General features: G+C 48.8%; 1 protein-coding gene across 1 annotated transcript in view; it reads left to right on the plus strand.

The window, feature by feature from the left end:
- LOC137640214 (beta-1,3-glucosyltransferase) overlaps positions 1-22518 on the plus strand; it is a 288282-nt gene that overhangs the window by 48951 nt on the left and 216813 nt on the right. The window lies entirely within an intron of this gene.

The following is a 22518-nucleotide window of genomic DNA, read 5'->3' on the forward strand; positions in this document are numbered from 1 at the left end:
ATCTGGGGCGATCTTGAGCCTTGGCGATTGAGACAACGAACTACCACCGAGTTGTCTAGGGTTAGACGGATGTGGATCGAGGGCGGCGGGGATAACTTCTTCAGTGTTAGAAGGACCGCCATGGCCTCCAAGATGTTTATGTGGAACGTCTTGAATAGTGGAGACCAGGTACCTTGAACCTGTTTCTGGTGGGAGTGACCTCCCCAACCTTCCAGTGAGGCATCCGTGTGGATGTTGAGTGATGGAGGAGGGTGTTGGAGAGGAATGGACCTTTTCAGGGCCTTTTCTTCCGACCACGGCTTTAGGAGGCGTCGCAGTCTGTTTGGAAGCCGTCTCTTGAGGTCTCTTCGAGCGATGGATGCCGAGCGTCTCCAGACTCCCGCGGCATCCTTTAGCTGTGCACGAAGCACTGGGTTTGTCACTGAGGCGAATTGTAGAGAGCCTAGAACTCGTTCCTGCTGTCGTCTTGAAATGCGTTTGGATTTCAGTAGTCGCTTGACAGACCCTGCTATTTCCTTCCTTTTCTTCTGGGGGATGGAAAGGCGGTGTGACTGAAGATTCCAGTGGATTCCCAACCACTGAAACTTCTGAGCTGGAGAGAGGCGAGATTTTTTCTCGTTGATCTTGAATCCCAGGCGTTCTAGATACTGGGTAACTTCGTTGCAAGACTTTGCACACTCTTCGGGCTATGGAGCCCAGACTAGCCAGTCGTCGAGGTAGGCCATCACCTGGACGTTTCTTAGGCGGAGTTGTTGTACTATGGCATCCGCCAGTTTTGTGAAGATCCGAGGGGCCACGTTGAGGCCGAAGGGCATGGCCCGGAAGGCGTAGCTTTTCCTTTGGAGTCGAAATCCTAGGTAGGAGGAAGCGTGATGGTTCATTGGAACGTGCCAGTAGGCATCCGCCAGGTCTATAGAGACCGTATAGGAACCTTGAGGCAGAAGGGTCCTTATTTGTTGAAGCGTCAGCATCTTGAATTTGTTGTTCGCTATGAACTTGTTGAGGAGGGATAAGTCCAGAATGACTCTGAGTTTGTCTGAGTCCTTCTTGGGAACACAAAACAGTCTCCCTTGGAACCTGGTGGACTTTTCCTTCCTTATCACCTTGTTCAAGAGGTCTAGAACATATTCTTCCAGAAGGGGGGTTGATTGTTGGAAGAATTGCTGGAAGATTGGGGGTGGTTGAGTCCAACTCCAGCCTAGACCCTTCTTGACGATGCTGTGTGCCCAGGGATCGAAGGTCCAACGATCCTGGAATTGGCGGAGTCTTCCTCCCACCGGAAGCACTTCATTGCTTCTGGTGTCCCGAGGACTTGCTGCCTCGGCCGCTAGTTCCCTTTCCTCCTCTACCTCTGGAGGGACGGCGAGATGCGTCTTTGCTTGCACCCCTGAATGAGCCTCTACCTTTGGCACGAAAGGTAGTTGATTGTTGCTCAAAGGCAGGGGTGAAGACCGGTGACTGTGACAACACCGGTTGGGGGACCAATTGAAAGGTCTGTTGTGGTTGGGCAACCACTTGGGAGGTAGCGGGTCCCGGAAACTGACGTCTTTGCTGACGTTGCTGGGGTTTTGGCTTTTGGGGTTTCCTCTTAGGCTGAGGTCCGTCGTCCTGAGAGGGTTTCCTTTTCCTGGACATGCCCCACTTGTGGAGAAGGTTCCTATTCTCCGTGGCGGCTCTGTCAGTGATTTCCTTCACAAGGTCAGAAGGAAAGAGGTGTTTTCCCCAGATGTTGGAGGAAATCAGCCTCCGGGGTTCGTGTTTCACGGTGGCACCGGCAAACACGAATTCACGACAGGCTCTTCGAGCCTTTATGAAGTGGTACAAGTCCTTCATTACAGTCAATAAGTGGGATTTGGAGAGTACCATGTAGTGGTCTGGTACTCTAGTGTCACAGGCCATAACTTCAAGTTGGACTTGATGAGAAAGAGATGCCGCAAGCCTCTCCTTCGTGTCTTGTTCCCGACGAAGGAGGTGATCGTTGAGCTTAGGGAGGTCTTCATTAAACTGACGTCCGGCGACGTCAGGATCGAGCCTTCCCACGACGAAAGTATGTTGAACATCTTTCCAGTGTCGAGCGTCAGGGGGGGTCACTATGGAGAAGGGTCTGCACTCCTCCAATGCAGGGCAGGGTTTCCCTTCGTCCGCCGCTTTAAGGCATGCAGCTAAGGCCTTTTCCAAGAATGGAAGAACCGCAGTTTCAGGTGCAACGTAAGTAGGGTGCTTCTTGCTCAATGCCGGAAGCTTAGAGCAGGTAAAGCCTCTACTCTTGAATGCGGAGGCTAGCATAGCCTGGGCCTTTGCGAGATCGAACACTATCTCTTCCTTAGGTTCGGTCTCTTCCTTCGAGGCAGGTTCGGAACGAAGCCGGACGTAACAGTCCGGGTAGGCCTCAAAGTTTGGGAAGAACTCCACATCTTCCAAAGGGACCGTGCCGATCTTATCACTGACAAAGATCCTGCCGGTCGCAATAACCATATGCTCTGCATACCTCCACGGGTTGGCATGAGAGCAAGCGGGGAGATCCTTGACCGAAATCTTCTTCGGCTCTCTGGATCCTATCATCGACCTGATGGTCTCCTGGTTCTCCTTCAGCCTGTCGTCCATGACGGCTCTAATCAGTCGGATCAATTCTTGAGTGGAAGAAGAAGGATCCGGAGTCGAGGAGGTAGACGGAATAGACATTTCCGTCGGTGTTGGAGTAGGAGGGGGAATGGACGGGGGAGCGACCTCTTGCTCCGACTCGGCGTATTCCACCTTGTCTTCGTCATCTTCGGCTCCTTGAGCCATAAGCGTTTTCTCCGTGTCTTCCGAGACATCCGAAATCTGTTCGTCATCTTCGGAATCCAAACGACACTCGTGCATGGACTGAGCCATGACTACATCAGGTTCCACCGTAATTTGGACAGTGGGGATCACGTCTTTGGGTACCACTGAGTCAGGGGAGGCCTTAGGGAACAACAGTGACCTCAGTTCTTCGGTGGCCAGGTACGGTCCGGTAGCATTTTTCTGGAAGCCACGCACCCACTTGCGCAGCTTTTCACGAGAAATGTCTCTAATCTCCGCTGAGGGAGGATTATGGAAGGCCTCAACTAGGTGAGCCTGACAGACCGTACAGTTCAGTGGATTCCAAAACTTCAAATCCCCTTTCTTGTCTGCACAAGGGGCGTGAGTCCTGCAAGCCGTATGCCCGTAAAACTGCGGGCGTTTCACAGCGCAGAAGGCGAAATCACACTTCATCTGCTCCTCCTGTGGAAGAAAGAGAAAATGAGTATGGGGGAGTCATAAGAATGACTCTTAAACTAAGTTAATATTAATTATTAATTTTAACTTAATGAAAGGTGTGATGCATAGAGAATGAAAATAGTAAAGGAGAACATGCTCCATGCATCTCGCCCGGCTGGTTACCATAAGCTTGGTCCCTGGATAATCCGAGTGACCGAGGGCACCGGATATAATTCCTTAGAGCTCCAAGTATTTTGGAATTCCGTGGAAAAATCCAAGGGCAAGATTGGGACCGAAATCATTCGGTTCCCAGTTAAGGGCCAGAAGGCCTCTTTTAAAAGGTAACTGCTTCTGGCAACCAGCCGTGCTAAGATGCACATAGCATGCTGGAATTAGAAGAATGCAAAGAGACAGCATGATCACTAATAGAGCAGTACTAGGTACTGATCTTAACTGTAGAAACAGCCTATCTGTTTGCGATATAGGGCTATCATTGTCCTATGATAGCTACAGGAAGGGGGTGCAAGTATTCTTGACGCCTCCGGGGCATCCGGCAAGCCGCCGGCATGCCGGAGCTCGCTCCAGCATAGATTCTGGCATTAGGACAGACAATGTTCAAAGTCAGTCAAATACCAGGATGGCGGCCGCCGGCACAACGGCGGCACGCCGGCAGGGAGCGGCGGCTCCGGCAGTCGGAGGATGCCGGATTGGTGACTGGGATAAGGATGGTTAAAGCTGTACCGGGTTTCCGGCAGTATATACCGGCACTCCGGCGGCCGACCGGCAAGCGGACGACAAGCTAGGAGGAGGAGAGCCGCCGGTAGTAGCCGGCGGCAGCCGGCAGTCCCTCGGTACACGGGGGGCTGGCGGCAAGGTTAGGAAGAGTCACCAAGTAGGAGGCAGGTATTGCCGACAGTAGAGGCGGCAAGAGACCGGCACCCGGATAGGGAGAGAGACAGGGGGGAGGGGGGAAGGGATGCAGGAAGTACTATCAGGACTCCAGACATCCCTCCCCCTCCCTGAGAGGGTGTACCCATGATAGAGGCAGGCTCTAACATCCATGAGCAGGGGTCACTAGGGACCGGGAGCAAGGTAGCCCAAGGGAGGGCTAGGGAACACCCAAAGGGGGGGGGAGACTCCCATATGCAGAGCTATACTAGTAACTAACCTTATAGGACACTATGAAGGTATATGTACCAGAGCGGACTGCACAAGGAAGCTCGGGTAGCCCTACTATTCCACCCTAAGGAGGAGTTGTAGGACAGGGGACAGATGGGTATAAACTAACCTAAGCATAGGCTAGGCTATACAAGAGATAGGTGGGGAGGGAGAAGAGAGAAGTCTTCCCAGGAAGGGTTTCTGTACCAGAGCGGCCACTAAGGAAAGGGAGGACACTCCCTAACCTAAGATCAGGCAGATCAGCTAAAACGGTGCAAGAGTACAGTTTCAGCATGGAACAGAGAAACCTTCCTAACCTAACCTAGAGCAGGGCTAAAAGTCCTGAACTAGGAAAGGAAGAAGACATATCGCTATCGCAGGAAAGTCATAGACTATCCTAGCCATAGAGGTAGGGCTAGCCTAACCTCACTCTCGGACGCAACCCTAAGGGGGTTCATTCCTTTAGGGAGGACAGAGAGGCGATATATACTCTATTAGACAATTGATCCCTTTACTCAGAAAAGGAATCAAGGCTAAATAGAGGGAATGCCAAGGCAGGGGATGAAGGAAGCATATAGGGGTCCTATCATTAGGTTAGGCTAGAAAGAGTCACTGACTAGCCTATCCCCTATATGGTCCCTGAAGGCGAAAACATTTGCATCACTGTCAAAAGTATTGTAAAATAATGCCACTATCTTCATAACTTAGCCTAGGATCACTAATAAATCATGCATGAACACTTGTATGTAGGCTCCTGGCCTGGGGGCTATAGTAGCCGACTGGTATGAGGTCAATCGATGACCGATAAAAAGCGTCTAAACACGATATAAAAGTTCCTAGCTATGAAGACTAAATAAACTAATGTAATCGATTAGTATATAAGGCCGGAAACGTTGTTGTGGCTAACTAAATAAGACATGCATAACAACAACGACGCCATAAAATGGCGGGTCCGGTAGAGGCACAGCTCTGCCACAAAACAGCAATTATCTCGAAAAGTAATATTTACTTTACGGCCAGAGCTTAATTAAACAATACTGGAACCTTGTACTCAACTTTCCAGAAGAAGGCGAGGCTGAAGGTAACGACATAGCGAAGATGCAAAACGATAAAGTTAACACAGGGAAAATCCGTCTAAGTAGGGCAGCTACTAAACAAAGGATGAAGACGGGCGTGACGTCATTAGAGCAATGGCGTCCGTTTGTTTACGTCTCGAGTATCAGTAGTAGCCACGAGTGAGATTAGCTGTGGAACGGCTCCCAGCTATTCTCAGTCCTTACACACCGAAGCATTAACTCTGTTCGGGGTGAAGATAGCTATGTGGCGCGTTCAGACATGCGCGTCCCCTGTTGTTTTACGATGTCTTAAAGGGAAACCTTTGAGATACTCGCTCCAGAAGTTAGAATTCTGTGATAACCTGTGGTTAAATTCTCTGGGAATATCTTAGTAGTCTTATACCCAAGGAAGCTACCAAAAAGGAACCTTCCATCAGGACGCCATGGCTTGAGCCCAAAAAACATATTAAGGAAGTTTCTGGTTTGAAAGGCAATCATTGACAATGCAATATTTTTGCAGACTGGCAAGATTGACTGAAAAATACTATCATGTAAATTTAGAATGTCCAGACTCCCAAATACAAAATAGATGGTGTTCTGTATTGGTTTAATACAGAACACATCTCTCTTCAATACAGAATGAATCTGTATTTTACAGAATGGGTGGCAATCTTAGTAAAGGTATTTCAGGTTTGATCAAGTGTGGGGTCATGCTCTTTTCTAAAGGGAGGTAATTTTGGGATAGTGAAAATGGGGTTGGATCATTTTTAAAGATTCTAGAATAAAGTGGTAGAAATTACTTATTAATCTTAAATGAAATCTAACTGTAGTGTATTGTAGAATCGGGTGTTTCAAACTATGGACCCAAGGTCAGCATGGATCCCTAATAGGAATTTACAGTTTTGCATTGTAATATATAGGAAAAATATTATAATCTCAAAGAACATAAGTCTAAGGAATGCAAAATATATATGTTATCACAATCATGTAAGCTATATCTGCATACTGTACAGTAAAATCAAGTTTGTTCAAACCATGACCACAGGAATTGGGGAGGGGCCACAATAATGTGCAAACAACATTCACATAAGAATGGATAAGAAAATTCTTGATTATGTACAGTATTCAGAAGTGCAACATTGTAAATAGTAATCCAAGGGTCTGTCATTTTATAGCTTCTCTCATCACTCAAGCCTTATAAATATTGATGTTATAGAGACAATACAAAGTAGTCCAAGACCTACTTTTGTGACAACAGTCCCTCTCCAATACTGTACACAAATTTTTACACACTTCATTTTTGTCTTAAATAGCTTAAACACTCGAAATACACAAATTTCTATATGCTTCATTTCCGTCATAAAATAGCTTCACCAGCTTTACATCATGCATTGAGTCCCCAATACTTTGGTGTCAATCATAACACAAGCTTTCTCTTGCTCCATCTATACCACAAGAGTTCTTGCTCTTGTTTAAAAAAAAGTTTACAAAATTGTCATAATTTTTTTTATTTCTCTCCTATTGTAATTGCCTAAGGTAAATATTATTCTCTTGTAACCAGTGTAACTTCTCAATCTATCATCAATAAACCTTCCCAGGAGTATTGGGCAATATTGTGTCCTTGATAATTCTCTAAAACTACCTTTATACAAGAACACTGGATTAATTTCCTAGGTTCTTTTGAAGCTTTTTCACTATTGATACATGGCCTCCACATCCTATAGAGTGCTTTCAATGACGTCACTGGGAATCGCCGGCGGCCATGCTGGAGGGCATACAAAGCGAAAACATGGCGGCTGCTACAGCGAATATGGACAATGAGAGCGACTTTGTCAAACAATTGTCGGGTGATGATAAGCGTTTTTACAAGCAGAAACTCGATCTAATTGATGGCCTAGATCCATACCAGATGCAGAATTCATTCAGTCAAAATATTGAGGATTTTCCCAGTATTTCATACATTGATATGGTGAACTACTTGGTACTGTCGGCCAACCCAGAACATGAGTGGGCATACATTTCCATTGAATAATCTGCTTCCAGAATTTGTTGTTTTTCCCTTTAATGCTTTTAAGTCCAAAATTAGATAAACACTGGGCCGATGAAGAGAGTGTTTATAATTATAATGCTAATATTGATCATTTAGCCTAACCTTGTGTATTATAATTTTTTATTGTCAAAATGTATGTAAAAGTTTTGCATTATTATGTCAAATCTTTATCAGTTCATGCCTAACCATGTGTTTGTGTTTGGTTACAAATGCTATAATTTCTTATATACATATAAACATATGATGGACAAACTCTATTGTAATGCTCTTGGATGATCGTTTTGCCTTCTTGCAATTAAATGCGCAACTTTAATTATTTTTTCGATGTTTCATATATAAGCTGAAGACCCCTTCGGATTAAACCAGCTTTCAGATATTATTATTATTATTTATAATCAATGTTTATTCATCGCATAGGCCTGTATGTCTGCACAATTTAATACACAAATTAAAATAAATATAAATATACACTTAATTATATATAGGCATGAGCACCTTGGCGAAAGAGAGACCTAGGTAAGTAGCCTTTGTTAATATAGCCAATATGGGCGCTTTTAATTTTTGTCTTGTAAATCTGAGATGCCCCTTTTGATGTTTAAAAATTGAGATGCCCCCTCCCCCACACACACTACACACTGAACTGACTATGATACTTTTAAAGTCACCCATGCGATCGGATATAGCATGTTTACACAGGAATAATGATACTTTTAGGGCCTAGCCGAGACTGACCTGATATGAAATAATAAGAACAGATACGTGCTTAGGGTAGTGAGGATTCACGTAGATCAGCCCGTGATATTCTGGTCAACCACAAGTCACGTCTGCACTTGGATAATTCTTCTGTATCTTTGTCCTGATTCTGAATAACTGCCGGTATGCGGTAGAAACTCTTGTCATCTCTTCGTCCTCGATTCCCACAGCCAACAATAGCGCAAAAACTGGGCATTGTGTGAATGTGAATGTGATGAAATGGCTAAATATTCAACAGTTCAACCATAGCTATTCACTGAACGCGTCTTTGTATGTCCTCCAAGATGGCGGACCGGAAGTTTGATGACGCGTATTGAAAGGACTCTATTAGTGTCTCAACTACTCAATTACCACCACAACATAGCATTTTACTTGTAATCCGATCAGCTCTTGTTCCTTCCACATACTGTATTCAGTTTTAAGGGATTTTTGCCAATTCTTGCTCACATTTTCTCTAATTAGCAAGCTTTGTTTTTCATTATTATTCACTCCTAATAATTATTATTGATTTACTGATTGGATTGGATGTATAATTTAGGAGTTTGGACGCTAATCAGATCCCAAGAACAATTTGGGGGAAAACTCCACAGCAAGACAAGAAAGTAAGAGGGCTTGAATGTATAAATATCACAAATTTTAAGTAATTTGTATTTTTCCTAACAGTAGGCCTACTCACCTCGAACTACTTTCTTAGGAGTATCTGGGATCTCCTCCCATCCTACCAGAATTTTGTGTAGTTTACCCTATACCCGTTTTCTATGAGGGATAACCTCAGGTGGAGTGATACGTCAGAGAGCATGCTTGCTCAGGTCTCGACCTCCAGTAAGTTCTTGGTAGTTTAGGTCTCTAAGAATTCCAGAAGGCACTCGGGGAAGGAAGGGCGTGCCATTACCCGAAAGTAGTTCGAGGTAAGTACTGTTAGGAAAAATACAAATTACTTAAAATTTGTGATTTGTTCCAACACGGAGTACTTACCTCGAACTACTTTCTTAGGAGACTTATACTTTAGGAGGTGGGAGTGGCCTTTTAAACTTCTGAGACCGTGCTGAGATATATCCAAAGACCTAGATAGGAGGCTAGGTCCTGTTGATCCCAAAGAAAAGTGAGAAAAGAGGAAACTACACAAAAAACTCAAATTAGTGTCTTTAAGTAACTCCCCTCTGCAAGAAATCCTAGGAGAAATGTCCTTCCAAAGTAGGGGTCCTTGAAGCCGGCTCAGAGTCCTATCTGAGACCATTTGAAGCGGAAATAGGGGGAGGAAGAGCAAGGGGATTTAAGGAACGAACCTGTGTCTCCTGTACTTACTACCCGTGGTTATCACTGGGGCTACACCTTTAAACCGTTTGGAGCGCGGAAATGACGGTACCTATCGAGAACCCGTCCAGGGATTTTCTTGAATAGTCCTTCAAGTAGTGAGCAGTGAAGGTAGACTGGTTAGCCCAGGTGCCTGCTCTCAGGATCTGGCCCACTGCCATATTCTTCTCGAAAGCTAACGTAGTACTAAGATCCCTAATGTCGTGGGGTCTGGGTTTTCCCGGCAGAGGGATATCTGCCTTACTGTAGGCCCTGATAATGGCCTGCCGCAGCCAGAAGGAGATAGTGTTCTTCGAGACTGGCTTCTTCACTAGGCCCGGGGAAACAAAAAGACTTTTGATCTCGGGCCGAAGTCTGGCTGTCCTCTCTAAGTATTTTCTTACGGCCCTGACAGGGCACAGACGCAAGTCCCTCGAGTTGTCCGAGCGAGGAATTTCTGGTACCGAGAACCCCTCAAACCTGGGATCCCACACGGCCGGATTCTGGGTCTTCGCAACGAAGGATGACACGAACCTGAAGGTGAGCTACTGCCAACCCTTTGAGTGAGCGACTTCGTAGGACAGTCCATGGATCTCCCCCACTCATTTAGCCGAAGCTAATGCCAATAGGAAAACTGTCTTGAGGGTGAGATCCTTGTCCACGATGTCCTTTAGGGGTTCAAAAGGAGGTTCTGACAACATCTTCAGGACCCTGGCCACGTCCCACTGTGGCACCCTAACGGCTTGCGGGGGACACGATTGCTCGAAACTCTTAATGAGCATCGAGAGATGTCTGGAGTTTCCCAGGTCGATGCCCTTCAGGAGGAAGACTTGACCCAGAGCAGCTCGTACTCCCTTGATGGCCGGGATGGACATGTTGACCACGTCCCTGAGATAAACTAGGAAGTCCGCTATCTCCGGGATGGAGGCCCTACGCGGCTTGATGGTCTTGGAGGCGCACCATTTAGTAAAGGTGGCCCACTTTGCTTGGTAGACCGCTGCCGATGATCGCCTCAGGTAGCCTGACATCCTCGTTGCCGTCCCCGACGAATAGCCGTCTTTCCTCAGGAGACGCTCGATAACCTCCACTCGTGAAGGTGGAGGGACCGAGGGTTCTCGTGAAACCTTTGGAAATGTGGTTGCCAAAGAAGGTCTGGCCTGTCCGGAAGGGGCCAAGGTGGAAGTTGTGCCAGTTCTTTTAGATCCACGAACCATTCTCTCTACAGCCACCAGGGCGCTACCAAAGTCATCCACAGGTTGTCCGCCCTCCTTACTCTGTTGAGGACCTGTCTGAGTATCCCGAAGGGGGGGAAGGCATAAACGTCGAGGTTGTCCCAAGGATGCTGGAGGGTGCCCTCGAACGCCGTTCTTGGGTCTGGCACAGGAGAACAAAACACGGGGAGCTGTGCGTTTAGCCTCGTTGCGAAGAGGTCCATCACCAGTGATCCCCATTTTTGAATGATGGCTTTGGCTACTTCTTGGTGCAGCGACCATTCGGATCCCACTATTTCTCCTATCCTGCTGAGGCCGTCGGCTAGGACGTTCCTTTTTCCCGGAATGAACCTTGCTGAGATTCTGATCTGTTCTACTTCGGCCCATTCCAGAAGTTCCAACGTGAGGACGCACAACTCCTTCGATCTTAGTCCTCCTTGTTTCTTTATGTAGGCCACCACCGTGGCGTTGTCGCACATCAGAGCCACGGTGTTCCCCCGGAGTAGATAGACGAACTCCAGGCACGACCTTCGTACTACCCGCATCTCTAGCACGTTTATGTGCTGGGTCTTCTCCTCGTCCGTCCAACTCCCTCTTGCTGACCTTCCAAGGAGATGGGCACCCCACCCCTCCTTTGATGCGTCCGTGAACAGGAGCATCTCTAGAGGGTCGGCTGCGAAGGGCATTCCCTAGAGGGTGTTCGACCTGCCGCACCACCACTCTAGGACCTCCTTCGTCTCCGCGAAAACCGGGATCACCTTGTGGGGGGAGTCCCTCTGGTTCCAGCTCTCCTTCAGATTCTACTGGACCTCCCTGAGCTTCAGCCTGCCCCGGGGGATTAGTTTCTCTAATGACACAAGGTGGACTATCAGCCTCTGCCAGTCCTTCGCTCTCCTGGGCTGGCCCGACAGGAAGGGACGGAGGACTTGGTCTAAGTTGTCTAATCTCTCCGCGGAGGGGAAGGCTCTCGCCAACCGGGAGTCCAGAACCATTCCGAGGTAGGTCATCCTGGTGGAGGGTATCAACTGGGACTTCTTCAGGTTGATGATGATACCCAGGACGTTGCAGAACCGCAGAAGTTTCGTGCCTTGCTCCCTCAGTACTTCCTCTGAGGCTGAAAGTAACAACCAGTCGTCCAGGTACCGAATCAGGCGAATGCCCTGTTCGTGTGCCCAGGCTGAGACCGTCATGAAGACCCTCGTAAAGACGTGAGGGGCTGTGGACAGCCCAAAGCAGAGGGTCTTGAACTGCAACGTCTGGGTACCCCATTTCACCCGTAGGTACTTCCTGCTGGAGGGGTGAACTGGAATTTGGAAGTAGGCGTCCTTGAGATCTACTGACATCATGAAGTCCCCTTCCCTCAAGGACGCTAAGACCGACTTCGAAGTGTCCATCTTGAAGTCGGTCTTGCACACGAACTTGTTGAGGGCTGAGAGGTCTATGATCGGTCTCCATCCTCCTGTCGCTTTCTCCACCAGGAAAAGCCTGCTGTAGAACCCCGGACCAGGGTCCTTGACTGGTTCTATCGCTCCTTTTGCCAGCATCGCTGAGACTTCCTCCTGCAGGGCTGTCTTTTTCAAGGGGTCCTTGGGGGCTAGCCACCCTGCCTGCTGATCTGGTATCAGAGGTGGGGGTTCCGCTAGGAAGGGTAACCTGTACCCTTCCTTCAGGACTGCCACGGTCCACGGGTCTGCTCCGTGGTCTTTCTATGCTTGCCAAGAGTGTTTGAGGCATCCCGCCACCTGAGGCTTCGGCAGGAGTAGGGGGCCTCCCTCCCTATCTCCTCCTAGAGGTGCGGCCTGAACGCCCTCTTCTGGACGCTGCATTTGAAGGCCTATAGGAGGATTGAGCTGAGGCTGCTCCCCTACGGGAGGGCTGAGAGGACTGTGACCAGGCCGTAGTAGGGGTGTCTCTCCTGGGCTGGCTAGAAGAATTCCAAGGAGGTAGAGGAACATCGGAGGTAGTCCTTCTATGTGCAGGTCTCACTGGAGGGGGTCTGGAATCGCTCTGGTCCTTGAGTTTCCTGACCCTTTCAATTGACTCCTCAGCTGCCTTCAGGGGGAAAATCGAGTCGTCCCACAGGGTTAGGCTTCTCAGGGACCTCGCTTCCCTGTCAGGAAGCCGTCTGGTGATCTTGTTGAGGACCGTGTCCTCCTCCGTAGGACCCAGTTGGCGGCCTGCGCTAGTGACTGGTACGACAGAAACTTCAGGGCCTTACCTCCCGAGCTAATCAGCTCCTTGAGTAAGGCCTGATTCTCTGGAACCGTGAGGTCGTACGAGGCCTGGACGCCCACTAGGGTAGAGGCCCACCAATCCAGCCATGAGGAGACGTTCACGAGGTCCTTCGCTATTTCCTCCATCATGGTGGCTTCTGAAGGAGAAAAGCAGATTGGTGCTGTAGAGGCCCTCTCTTCCACAGCTCCCTGGCCTATAATGGCGAGTGCAGGTTCCAGTGTACAAGGGCCTGCACGGTGGCCCTCTGGGAGGTAAAACCTTTCTCTGGGACTTCAGGCCCTGGAGCAGTTTGGAGGAACTCTGGTTCTTGGGAGCCTCGGTGTGGTTGGCCACAATCTTGTCCACGTGAGCTCTACCTAGCTTCACATCCCTGGCTAACGGAAGTGCCAGGGAGGGTCTCTGCTGGACGGGGGCATCCACAAGTCTGTTGAGACTGGATCGCCAGAATTCCTCGGAGGAGGGCTCGGGCTCGTCCAGCCTGTGGTGTCTCCGAATGAGCCCTATCACCCTTCGATAGGCTGACACCTCCGCTGCTGAACCCTCCCCTTGGTCGTCCAGCTCCTCCGCAGGACGAACTGATGCTTGAGACGGGGCTCCTCCGTCGGAGGTCTTCGTACGGGGAGAAGACAAGGCCTTGGCCCTCTCCATCTCCTGGGGTACTGGCTGAAGGACGGGAATAGCCGTCGAGACGGAGGCCTCCGTCCTCGGTCTATCCCTCCTCAAGGAGGTCATGTATCTGCGGGTCTGCTCGACGAGGGGAGCCGTCCTTCACGATCCTGACGGCTTAGGGATGCCTTGGAGGTCTGGACGCGGCTGCCAGACCGAAGGGGCGATTCTCTCCGCTGGGCGGATGGAGTCGGAACCTTCGCGGACTTATTCCTGTCTGCTGGGACCTGGAATGACGACTCCCTCCGTCGGTCGAATCTGCCACCAGACGAGTATCTCTCCGGAGAATGGGCTCTAGGGCGCCAACTTGAAGAGCCTGGAACTGCTGCCAACTCCAACAGTCTGCTGCGAGGAATGACTACCCACTCTTCGTCCGGGGAGCCACTTCTCCATTTTCTTCTGAGGGATTCGGAACGCCTACTCCCGTGGCGAGACCTGGAGCGGGAGGGAGAACGGAAGTGCCTCCTGCGGGACTCCTCTCGACGTCTTCTGTGTTTCCTTCGGGCTTCGTCCTCCGAGGAGCAGGAAAACACCTCGAACGAAGAACCCGACAATTTGTAGACCCGTTTAGGCGGGCCCGACTCACGCGAAGACGTAGGAGGGTTCTCTCAACGCTTGACGGACGACGGGGCCTGAAAGAAGACGTCCGGAAACGTAGCAGATGGCGCTGGAGGGGAGCGCGGACGCTCTTCAGTGGGGGACCAGGTACCGAAGCCTTCTTCCATTCTCAGTGGGGACCTGAAGGGCATCTTCGGGGGTACCCACGCGAGGGGGTCTGATGTCGGCGAGTGTTCCTTCTCGGCGGTACCTTCGGCTGCAGATGTTCCTGAAAAACAAGCCCAAGAGGCTGGAGAAGAGTTAGGAACATTTTTCCCCCACATAGGGTCATCCGAGGAGACGTGCCCTGCTTGACCAGGACTCCATCCTCCACACACACTCTCCCGACCCTCCCTCAGGCCCCACACTTGCCTGGAAAGATGCCACAACCCCACTATCCTGCAGATCAGACTCCTGGGGAAGGGCCTCGGGCCTCTTCCCCGCAACGGACTTACCTCGTCCCCTACTCTGGGTAGGGGAGGGTGGTAGGGAAGCTCAGTCCGACGACACGCCCGGCGAAGTAAGGGGAGAAGAGATGCTCGGCTTCTTAGGCGACTTCTTCATCGCCTTCTTCTTCTTGGTGCCGTAACGCACCCACTGCACCTCGTTCCAGGACACGCACTCCGGACACGTGGCGGTAGGGGAACACACATTGCCCCTACACGACGAACACAAGGAGTGCGGGTCTACATCAGGTTTCGACAGGAACGCTCCACACGATTTACCGGCCATAGGCCCAGGACAACGGCGGGGATGCTCCATGATGCAGTAGGAAGCACCACGAGACACAAGAACGCAAAGGGAAAAGCACAAAGGAACCACGTGGGAACCGCGTGAGACACAAAGGGGTCGAGGACACAATGAGTCACACTGGGATTAAGGAGAGCGACGAGATGATATCGCAACGCGACCAGAGAACTTAATGGAGGTCAAGACCTGAGCAAGCATGCTCTCTGACCCGGGGTTAGCCTCAGGGCGCATATCACTCCGCCTGAGGTTATCCCTCATAGAAAACGGGTATAGGGTAAACTACACAAAACTCTGGTCGGATGGGAGGAGATCCCAGATACTCCTAAGAAAGTAGTTCGAGGTAAGTACTCCATGTTGGAACAATTAATATTTTTATTGAAATTAGAGCATCTATCAATCTACCCTGCGTAGCAAAGCAAACACCTGTACATGTTTAAAAAAGTGCAATGAGAAAAATTTCACAAGCACCCTTCGTTTCTTCATGCAGGGAGAACTTTGAAACAAAAATTGTCTATACTTGCCCATCTTTCTGTTTATATTTATTATGATTTCATTGGTTTTCTTTCCAAAATTTGTATTCTATTTTCTTAGTTTAAGGGACAGATTTCTCATAATAGAATCCCTTGAACTCTCTTGAAGTCATTGTTATTACTGGTATTGACTCTGACTGTTCAGTACAGTATTGTTAAGAAAGAGCCAAATATTTATTCTATATTTCTGTGGTGTTCATCATTTCATTACTAGAACATTATAATACATGTTGGCTATCTCATATTTTATCTCAGCCTTACCCGTGATGTCTTTCATAAAATTATATTTTAATTATGAAATAAATTTTTGAATATACTTACCCGGTGAATATATAATAGCTGACGTCTCCGGCGGCTCGACAGAAAAACACAAAAACTCGCGAGCGATCGCTATGAAGGTTGCGGGTGTGCCCACCAGCGCCAACTATCGGCCAGATACCGCATATACATGTAAACAGCTCCAATTCTTCTCATCCCGCTGGGTCTCTATCGGGGAGGAAGGGGGGCCTTTAATTTATATATTCACCGGGTAAGTATATTCAAAAATTTATTTTATAATTAAAATATCATTTTTAAATATTTAACTTAGCCGGTGAATATATAATAGCTGATTCACACCCATGGTGGTGGGTAGAGACCAGAATTAATAAAGTTTACAGCGTACATGCTTAGAGTTTTTGACAGTTATATCATAACAAAACCCAAATATATATAGGTACCTGGTAAGGAAGTTGACTTAGACGATTACTCTGCCTTGTTAGTCTGTCTTCCTCACGAAGCCCAGCGATCCTCTTAGGATGCTGAAAGATTCCCAGGAGCTGAAGTATCAAGGGCTGCAACCCATACAACAGGACCTCATCAAACCCCTAATCTGGGAACTCTCAAGAAATGACATTTGACCACCCGCCAAATCAACCAGGATGCGTAAGGCTTCTTAGCCTTCCGTACAACCCAAAAACAAGATTAAAAACATTTCAAGAGACAGATTAAAAGGATATTGGAATTAAGGGAATGTAGTGGTAGAACCCTCACCCACTACTGCACTCGCTGCAACGAATGGACCCAGTGGGTAGCAGTCCTCGTAAAGAGTCTGGACATCTTTTAAGTAAAATGACGCGAATACCGACGACTTGCTTCTCCAAAAGGTCGCGTCCATAATACTTTGCAGAGATCTATTTTGCTTAAAGGCCACGGAAGTTGCTATAGCTCTTACTTCGTGCGTCTTAACCTTAAGCAAGCATCGGTCTTTTTCATTCAAGTGAGAATGAGCCTCTCGTATTAAAAATCTGATAAAATATGACAAAGCATTCTTTGACATAGGCAATGATGGTTTCTTAACTGAGCACCATAATGCCTCAGATCCACCTCGTAAGGACTTAGTACGAGCTAAGTAGAACTTAAGAGCTCTAACTGGACACAGCACTCTTTCAAGTTCGTTGCCTACGATCTCTGACAGGCAAGGTATGTCAAAGGACTTAGGCCAAGGACGAGAAGGCAGTTCATTTTTGGCCAGGAAACCAAGTTGAAGTGAACATGTGGCTTTTTCTGTAGAAAAGCCGATGTTCTTACTGAAGGCATGAATTTCACTGACCCTTTTAGCCGAAGCCAAGCACACTAGGAAAAGCGTCTTGAGGGTGAGATCCTTCAGGGAGGCTGAATGTAATGGCTCAAACCTGTCTGACATGAGGAACCTTAGGACCACGTCTAAGTTCCATCCAGGAGTTGCCAAACGACGTTCCTTAGAGGTCTCGAAAGACTTAAGGAGATCTTGGAGATCTTTATTGTTGGAAAGATCTAAGCCTCTATGACGAAAGACCGAAGCCAACATGCTCCTGTAGCCCTTAATCGTGGGAGCTGAGAGGGAGCGAACATTTCTCAGATGTAAAAGAAAATCTGCGATTTGGGCTACAGAGGTACTGGAAGAGGACACAGATGCTGACTTGCACCAGTCTCGAAAGACTTCCCACTTCGACTGGTATACTCTGATGGTAGAAGCTCTCCTAGCTCTCGCAATCGCACTGGCTGCCTCCTTCGAAAAGCCTCGAGCTCTTGAGAGTCTCTCGATAGTCTGAAGGCAGTCAGACGAAGCGCGGGGAGGCTTTGATGAACATTCTTTACGTGGGGCTGACGTAAGAGATCTACCCTTAGAGGAAGACTTCTTGGAATGTCTACCAGCCATTGAAGTACCTCGGTGAACCACTCTCTCGCGGGCCAGAGGGGAGCAACCAACGTCAACCTTGTCCCTTCGTGAGAGGCGAACTTCTGCAGTACCTTGTTGACTATCTTGAATGGTGGGAACGCATATAAGTCCAGATGAGACCAATCAAGTAGAAACGCGTCTATGTGGATCGCCTCTGGATCTGGGACTGGTGAGCAATAGATTGGTAACCTTTTGGTCAACGAGGTGGCAAAGAGGTCTATGGTGGGTTGACCCCAAGTCGCCCAAAGACTCTTGCACACGTCCTTGTGGAGGGTCCATTCCGTGGGTATCACCTGACCCCTCCGACTGAGACAGTCTGCCAGGACGTTCAAGTCCCCCTGGATGAATCTCGTCAACAGGGAGATGCCTCGATTTCTTGACCATATGAGAAGGTCCCTTGCGATCTCGTACAGCGTGAGGGAGTGTGTGCCTCCTTGCTTGGAGATGTACGCAAAGCTGTGGTGTTGTCTGAGTTGACCTCTACCACTTTGTTTCGAAGAAAGCTTTCGAATTTCATCAAGGCCAAGTGGACTGCTAATAGCTCCTTGCCGTTGATGTGCAAGCTCTTCTGACTTGAGGTCCACAGACCCGAGCATTCCCGACCGTCCAGGGTTGCACCCCAACCCAAATCCGACGTGTCTGAGAACAACATGTGGTTTGGGTTCTTGACTGCTAGGGATAGTCCCTCTCTCAGACTGATATTGCTGTCCCACCATTTCAGGCATGCCTTTACTGGTTCGGAGACTGGGATTGATACCGTCTCTAACGTCTTGTCCTTGTTCCAGTGAGAGGCTAGATGGAACTGGAGAGGCCGAAGGTGTAGTCTCCCTAGCGAGACAAACTGCTCCAGGGATGAGAGAGTCCCTACGAGACTCATCCAACTCCTGACTGAACAACGTTCTCTTTTCAGCATTAGTTGGACTATGAGCAGGGCTTGTTCTATTCGGGTGGCAGACGGAAAAGCCCGAAAAACTGGACTGCGAATCTCCATCCCCAAATATAGAATAGTCTGGGATGGGATCAGTTGGGACTTTTCTAGGTTGACCAAAAGTCCCAACTCCTTGGCCAGACCCAACGTCCAATGTAGATCCTGCAGACAGCGATGACTGGACGATGCTCTGAGAAGCCAGTCGTCCAAGTACAGGGAGGCTCGGATTCCCGATAGATGGAGGAATTTTGCCACATTCCTCATGAGCCTCGTAAACACGAGAGGAGCAGGACTGAGGCCAAAGCACAGGGCTCGAAACTGGTACACCACATTCCTGTAAACAAACCTCAGAAACGGTTGGGAATCCGGGTGTATAGGAATGTGGAAGTACGTATCTCGTAGGTCGAGAGAGACCATCCAGTCTCCCTCTCTGACCGCTGCTAAGACGGACTTCGTGGTCTCCATCGTGAATTTTGTTTTTGTGACAAAAACGTTGAGCGCACTGACGTCTAGCACCGGTCTCCAACCTCCTGTATGCTTTGGGACTAGGAAGAGACGGTTGTAAAACCCCGGTGATAGAAGGTCCGAGACTTTCACCACCGCTCCCTTCTCTAGCAACAGAGACACTTCTTGATTTAGGGCTTGTCTCTTTGACTCCTCTCGGTACCTGGGAGAGAGGTCTATGGGAGTTGTTACTAGAGGAGGTTTGCGTACAAACGGTATTTTGTACCCCTCTCTGAGCAACAGAACAGACTCTTGGTCTGCACCCCTCTTCTCCCAGGCCTGCCAGAAGCTCTTCAATCTGGCACCTACCGCTGTCTGAGGCTGTGGGCAGTCAGACTCTGCCACGGGAGGACTTGGCTCCTCTCTTCTTACCTCTCTTTCCCTCGGCACGAGAGCCTCCCCTGCTGGGAGCTCTGCCACGAAAGGGCGGGATAAATCTAGATGCAGGAGTCTCGATCCTGGGTCTCACAGCAAAGGATGAAGAAGGAGCCCCTTTGCGAGCAGAGGACGCCATCAAGTCATGGGTGTCCTTCTGCACAAGCGAAGCAGCTATATCCTTAACCAGCTGTTGTGGAAACAAGGCCGCTGATAAGGGAGCAAAGAGCAGTTCCGATCTCTGACAGGGAGTAACTCCTGCCGAAAGGAAAGAGCAAAGGGTTTCTCGCTTCTTTAAGACTCCCGACGTAAAGGTGGAGGCGAGCTCATTGGAGCCATCGCGGATGGCTTTATCCATACAGGACATGATAAGTAAGGAAACATCTTGGTCGGCAGACGAGATCTTCCTACTTAAAGCTCCTAATGACCAGTCAAGAAAGTTAAACACTTCAAAGGCCCTGTATACGCCTTTAAGCAGATGGTCAAGGTCCGAGGAGGACCAACAAATCTTCGAGCGTCTCATGGCCAGGCGACGGGGAGAGTCTACGAGGCTTGAGAAGTCACCCTGGGCAGAGGCAGGGACTCCCAAGCCGAGAACTTCTCCCGTGTCATACCAGACGCTCGATCTGGAAGCAAGCTTAGAAGGAGGGAAGGCAAAGGCCGTCTTCCCCAAACTCCTCCTGGTATCCAACCAGTCGCCTAGAAGACGTAAAGCCCTCTTGGAAGAGCGAGACAGCACTAGCTTAGTAAAGGCTGGCTTGGAAGCAGGTAAGCCTAGAGCAAACTCAGACGGAGGCGAACGAGGAGCAACAGCAACAAAGTGATCTGGAAAAAGATCCTTGAAAATCAACATGATCTTCTTAAAGTCCATCGAAGGAGGAACAGCCTTAGGTTCATCTATATCTGAAGGATTATCATCAGGATGAGGATCAGCAACGTCCTCATCTGAAGGAGCTTCGTCCGATAACTGGTGAGTTACAAGCAAGGGCGAGACCTGCCTTGGTGGCAATGCTTGACAAGCAGAGTCCACACGCACCGGAGCATCAGTAGCAGTCCAGGACGCAACGTCATGTAACTGCTTAACAGCCTGACTGTCAACAACAACAGGAGCGGGAGGACGCTCGACATCAACTCGAGACTGCTTTGACTGCCTAGACTGCGCAGTCAAAACAACTCTTGACTGCGGTGCTTGACGCTCAACGTCAAAACAAGTCAACTTCGCTGGTTGGCGAACGGCCTGAACGTCAACAAGAGCATTCGGCAGCGGCTGAACGTCCACATGCGGCTGAAAGTCAACACGGGACTGCATCGAGTGAGGCTCTACAAAACGTGACTGACGTGACTTTGTAACGCCAACGTCAACAGGACGAGCAAAGGCTCGTTTGGGCGGCTGACGGCCAGGATCTCGATCAGCTAAGCGGCGAGGATCATCGTGAACCTTTTCAGCAGAATAGTCCTCCATAAGAGAGGCAAGCTTATTCTGCATGTCTTGCAGTACAACCCATTTAGGATCAACGGGAATGGGTGCGGTAAGAGACGAGGGAAACGTCTGTGACTGCAAAACATTGCCTACACTAAGACTCTCGGAGCCTGTGTTACGTTTCTGTTTAGGCGGCGAGCAGTCTTCCGATGACTGCACAGGGTCAGAGCTGTCCCAATGGCTACAACCAGGACGCTGGACCTGTCCTGAAGGGACTGACTTTCGCTTTAAGGGTCTCGAAACCTTGCTCCACGGTTTCTTACGCGAAAAGCCTTCGGATGACGAGGAGAAAACCGTCTCGCTCGTCTTATGGTAGGGGCGGTCTTGACGAGACACGCCTGGAACCATAGAGGGAACGTCTGTTCGTTGGTTAAAGCCTCTCGAACCCATAAGTCCTACGACATTACTTCTCCCTGGGGCTTGGGAGCTTGCAAGAGGTCTCGGACTAGGCAAACGACAGGCACGAACAGACGAACCCTCGGTCGCAACACTGATAACACTTTGCGCACTAATCACTTTCCCACGATTTTCTAATGTGGCACTCTTGACACTTTAACTCTTTTACGTACGCCATGAGTTGATTACGGTCCGTAGCTAACGACTCCACTCTCTCGCCCAAAGCATGAATGGCACATAACATATCCCGCATTGATGGTTCCTGAGTGCTAGTAGAGGGTTCAGGCACAACTACTACAGGGGAAGGATTAGGTTCAGGGGCATGGGAGGAGGAAAATTCTAACGATCTAGAGGAACTTCTCCTCACCCTATCTCTCTCTAGCTTACGAGAATACTTGTCAAACTCAAGCCAATCGAATTCCGAAAGGCCAACGCACTCCTCCCACCGATCTCCTAATTGACAGGTTTTACCCCGACAATTAGAACACACAGTATGTGGGTCGAGAGAGGCCTTTGGAAGACGCTTATTGCAATCCCTAGCATTACATTTACGAAATCTAGGAATTGGAGAAGGGTCAGCCATTTTGAAAAGTCAAAGAAAGTCCAAAAAACAATCCAAAGTCATCAACAATTAAATCTATCCAAAAAAGAGTTCAAGAGTTTAAGTTGAAGATAAAACACCTGCACTGCGAAAGCTCAAACCAAAAGGAAGTACTTCACCAAGACTGTTGAAAAACTCCAGGTTAACAGCGAGTAATGGTACGTCTTGTCGATCAGACCGACAGAGAAGAATTGGAGCTGTTTACATGTATATGCGGTATCTGGCCGATAGTTGGCGCTGGTGGGCACACCCGCAACCTTCATAGCGATCGCTCGCGAGTTTTTGTGTTTTTCTGTCGAGCCGCCGGAGACGTCAGCTATTATATATTCACCGGCTAAGTTAAATATTTAAAAATATAGATTAACAGTTGTCATGTATGTATCAATTTAAAAGGTAGGCGAAGCAAACTTTCTCATATGGTAGGATGAGAATGCCAACTTCAAGAAAGTTTCATATCCTTAGTCTTTTAGGGAACATTCTTGTATCTAGGTAGCCGCATCCCTTAATACATTTT

This window comes from Palaemon carinicauda, chromosome 4 (assembly GCF_036898095.1).
Source record: "Palaemon carinicauda isolate YSFRI2023 chromosome 4, ASM3689809v2, whole genome shotgun sequence".
NCBI classification, from domain to species: Eukaryota; Metazoa; Arthropoda; class Malacostraca; order Decapoda; family Palaemonidae; genus Palaemon; species Palaemon carinicauda.